This window comes from Elephantulus edwardii, unplaced genomic scaffold, assembly GCF_000299155.1.
Source record: "Elephantulus edwardii isolate Elephantulus edwardi_28Jun2011 unplaced genomic scaffold, EleEdw1.0 scaffold00535, whole genome shotgun sequence".
Taxonomy (NCBI): domain Eukaryota; kingdom Metazoa; phylum Chordata; class Mammalia; order Macroscelidea; family Macroscelididae; genus Elephantulus; species Elephantulus edwardii.
In genome coordinates, this window is record NW_006400285.1 from 88,837 (window position 1) to 94,031 (window position 5,195).

Below are 5,195 nucleotides of genomic sequence, written 5' to 3' on the forward strand. Positions count from 1 at the left end.
GTGAGAATCTTTGTTTTCTTGATGATGAGCTTCAATCCATATAGGAGGCTGCAGTCCTTGACTTTCTGCAGCAAGCGCTTCAGGTCCTCCTCAGTTTCAGCAAGCAGGATTGTGTCATCTGCATAATGCAAATTTGCATCAGCACCTGGCTCCAAATGGAAGACAAATGATATTAACCCATGAGAAGGCAATCCTGGAGTGGAAGTTTTACATTAAGGTTGTACTTAACACCTTTAAATTAAAGTCGTATTGGCTACATTGTAAGAGACTCACAGCAGCATGATATGTCCAGAATCAGAATCACAGAAATCCTGATGGCTTGGGACTTAGGCCATCACATCAGGGGCTGGTCAATGGGAGGCAGGTATTGAATGCTGTAGGCAAAAGTAGGAAGTAAAGAAACGTGGGTGGGCAGCAACATTGAATCTATTGGTCATTTCTATAACTGGGCAATTGCCTTTCATATGGTCTTTTCTGTGGAATGCTTGTCTGTCAGATACTATTATATATTTAAAGATTGAGACAGACTAGGAAGAAGGATTGGTCATCCACTTCCGAAACCCTATGTACAATATGTACAACAGATTGAATTGGGTACCCTAAAATATATGTCAACTTGGCTGGGCTATGATTCTCATCAATAATTTCTCATTGGCAGTTATATAGTGATGGCAGGCATGTAATGATATACCCATGCCTCCATAATGTGATTGGTCTATTAGATACAAGGATATTTTGTGTAGGATGTTATTTAACAACCTTATTCTGATCATAGCCATGATTCCATGTGAAGAAATAAGAGTGAAGCAAATAATCAAGTCCCAGCTGTTTTGGATAATAAGGAGAATTTCCCAGGGGTGGAGGTTGCATCACCTTTTATCTTACATTACATGAAAGGTGAGAGAAGTGAACAAAGAGAGATACCTTCCATTTCTAAGAAAGAATGGCTGTAAGCAGAACTAGTCTTCTGTGCCTGGGACCCCTGTGCTGAGAAACTCCTGGATGCAGAGGAAGATTAATGACAAGGACCTTTCTTCAAAGCCAATAGAAAGAGAAAATCTTCCCTTGTAACTGGTTTCCTGAATATGGACTTCTAGCTTACAAAACTGTGAAAGAGTACATTTTGTTCATTAAAGACAACTCACTGGTAATGTATCTGTTACAGCTGTACAACAGTCTAGACACCCTCCCAGCCACTGCTAAATAAAATATCTCAGTATACAGTTTGAGACCTCTAAAAATATGTGTAGCATTGGATGTTGTTGTTACGTGCCATTGAGTCACTTGTGACTCATAACAACCCCATTTACAAATGCTCTGAACTTTGCCCTCTCCTCAGCCAGTCTCACTGACTCTGCCATATTTACCCCCATTACCTCAGTTACTGTGTCAATTAATCTCATGCAGGATCTTCCTATTCTGTGCTGTTCCTCCATCCTTCCAAGTATGATGTCCTTCTCCAGAGATTGGTCCTTCCTGGCCACATGCTCAAAGTATATGAAATAGAGCTTCAAAATCATTGCTTCCTGGCTCTGTCCTCTTTCTTCTAACTGCTATATAAACCATATATGGATTTAAATTTAATTTCTAAGTGACTGAGGTTAGCAGTGGTGTGAAGTGGAGAATGATACTGCTGTCTGTTTGGAACATCAGGTCCAATGTTATGTGCTATTGAGTCACCTGTGACCCACAGTGACCCTGTGTACAGCAGCTCTCACCCCTGCCCTGTCCTGAGCCAGTCTCACTAATTCTGATACACCAATCCTCAATGCCTCAGTTACTGTGTCAATCCATCTCATCTGGGGTCTTCCTTTCCTGCGTTGTCCCTCTACCCTTCCAAGCATGATGTCCTTCTCCAAGGACCAATCTCTCCTGGCCATGTGCCCAAATTATGTGAGCCGGAGCTTCCAAATTCTAGCCTCCAAGAAGAAACTTGATTTCATCCTCTCCAAGACAGACTTGTTTGTTTTCTTGGTGGTCCATGGTATGTTCAAGACTCTTAGTGATTATAGTAGTTGCTATTGTTATTACTTTATTTCCTATTAGTTTCAGTTATTGTTTGAGTCATCCTCTGATTCTTGGAGACCACATGAGCAACAAACTAGATTGGGTAGTTTTGATCCACAAGATTTTTATTGACAAATGTTTTAAGTACATTTTCAGGCCTCTCTTAGTCTTAGTGTCAAAACGTTATTGGAACATGTTCAGCACCACAGCAGTTCTCAAGATCTTCATTAATAAACAAGTAGTGGTTACATATGTAGTATATTGACTGGAATCCACAGAACCTTCTTTGTGAAAGATAAGAATTCTTCCACTGAACCACCAGATGGTAGCAGAGCATTCTTCTTCCTTTGTCTTGTGAAGAGTCCTGGTATTGTGTGGGGAAGTGGGTAGAACTGCCAGGGAGCATTCAATGTGACTTTGGCCAATAAAAACATTGCGCAATCCCTTGTCTACTTAGGTTAAGACTCAACAGGTGCATTGATTGGTTTACATGATGCATGACACAATGGAGTCAATAAAATTTTCCAAGCTTCTCTTTGCCAAAATGATTCTGATTTTGTTTATATTATCCAAGGACTTTGTAATATATGGCTGCAAGGAGAACATATCCTGGTGGCTGAAAAGAAAACCGGGGCTGTGCACTCCTAGTGGGTTTTGTGTGCCCGGAAAGGAACACTCTTTGCTTTTTTCCCTGTTATTTTCTATGTTCTCTTGGTTGTTGTGAGTGATGTCTGTAGATTACAGTGACATACTTCACTACCTTTTAGAAAGTAAAATTTATTATCAGCCTTGATAGGGGCTGGATGTACTCAAATATTACACCAGTAAAAAAATAATACCTAAGACCCCAGTGGGACAAACTGCAGGGGATTGTCAAAATTCTTGGCCAAAGTCTGAGTAAATGGAATGATCAATTGTCCCAGCTGTTACAGTTACACAACAATTTATATTAATAATTCATGTTTTTATTTATCTCTTTTTTAGTAGCTTGTCTCAAATCTCTTTTAGCTAGCCTCAAGCCTAGGGGAACACAGATTTAATTTTTAGCAAAGAGAAAAAAAATTCCTAAATGTGTTGACAATGAAGGATTAGATGGAGAAAATTGAAGTTGAAGAGGAGAGGGAAAATGGAAGTACACTAAGTAAAGGCTCTTTCTGTAGTATGCATCTGGGTACCTTAAACTTGCGATTACTTCTCTGACATTTTTGCAACGAGCCTCCCTAGACACCTGCATTGTGAGCTCCATTCTGCCTCTGCGGTGTGTGATTTAAAAGGTACAGGAAGATCACCAATGCTGCACAGTTAGAAAAGGGAATGCAGCGCCAGAAGGAGCTGAAGGACAAAGAGAACTGTTTGGAGCCAAGGATACAGAGACTGGCTTTGCTATAAACTAGGATCCGTTTATTGCTGATATGCTCACTGGAGCCCTCTGCTGCTGCTACCAAATCCCACTGTTTGCTGCTTTCCCACATGAGCCTCAGAGATTCTCTCCTCTCACTTCCATAGAGTCTGGTCTCTTACCTGCTCCTCAATCTCTATCTAACCAGAACCTTCTCAGGAGTGCTCTAGAGTGAGTTAAAAAGATAAATCTTTTGTAGAGGCAGTTATAATTTAATAGAGAACATACTAAAGCAAATATAAATCTCACTATTTTTGGTATATTTTATTAAAATTAATTATCCCAGTCATAAAGTGCTCAAATTTCAAGTATATTCTTGAATGATTACAATATAGCCACAGACTAGACCAAACATAATATGCTAGCAGCACCCTAGAGATGTTCCTTGTTCCTTGTGCTGACTCTGGAGCACTCACCCTGCTGACAAAGGTAAAAATTATTGGAAAAATAAAGACTGAAATTAGTGTCAGAAGAGATTGTGAAACTTACTTTTCTTTTTTAAAATTGTATTATTTTTACGTGTACCGTCAGATCAGATCTAATTGGTACAGGAGGAGATTGCCTTCTCCTTCTCCAGCAGAGCATCTGGTGGATTTGAACCACATACCTCTGGGATTGAAGTGCAGCATCTTGCCACTAGGCCACCAGAGCTCCCTTGAAACTTACTTTTCGGTGTAGAGAAGCTAAAGAAAAAAGCAGAAGTGATGAAATATGCTGAACAAATGATTTGAAACACAGCTCCAAAAGACAGCACAAATATGTATAATGAAGTGTGCAAAGACTTGGAGTTAGAAAACTAAGAGAAAAATATTCTCGACAATTCTGAAGCTGAAATACCTAAAGAACAAATTCAAACTTTGAGTTGTAGCATGGACAAAATATTATATGGTGCTGGAAGCTTGAGAAAATGTGGAAGGAACCTACAATATCATTATACCAAAGATAATTGGTAGATGCTGAACCATTTCAGAAAGTAGTACATGATTAAGAATTGGTGGTACTGAAGAATGAAGTCAAAGCTACAATGAAGGCATTGGAAAAAAAAAGAAAAAGGAGCCTAGCAGTTGTAGTTGTTCGAATACCAATCCAAATGTGTTAGCAAACAAATGCAGTCGTAGATATGTTTAGTAGCCAAGAAATTTAGGAGGCAATTACTTGGTCAATTAACTAGAAGAGTTATATATTTATTCTCATTAAATAAAAAATAAAACAGAATGTAGAAGAGTATTTAAAAATGACAGGAATAATCAGAGAACAAGATTGTCAGAGAACTGCCAGACATTCAAGCAGGATTTAGAAGGGGTTGTGAGAAAAGTTGTATCATGGCTGATGCCAGATATCTTGGCTGAAAATACAATATGAGAAAGATGTTTATTAGTGTTTTACTATGTCAAGATATTTGACTATACAAATGATAATATATTATGATAAATATTAAGTGGAGTACGAATGCCAGAACATTTAATTGTGCATATGGGAACTGGAACTGTACATAGATCGAGAAGTAGTCCTTCAAACAGAACAAGGGTATACTGAAAGTTTTAAAATCAGGAAAGATGTACATCAGGACTGTGTCTTTTCTCCATACCTATTCAATCTGAATGCTGAGCAAATAATTCGAGAAGCTTGAATATATGAAGAAGAATGTAGCAGCGGAAATGAAGAAAGGCTCACCAACACTCTATATTTGCATATGACAAACACTTGCCTGAAAAAAATGTGAAGAAGACTTGAAGTACTTACTGCAGAATAACAAAGATTAAATCCTTTGATATGGGTTACATCTCAA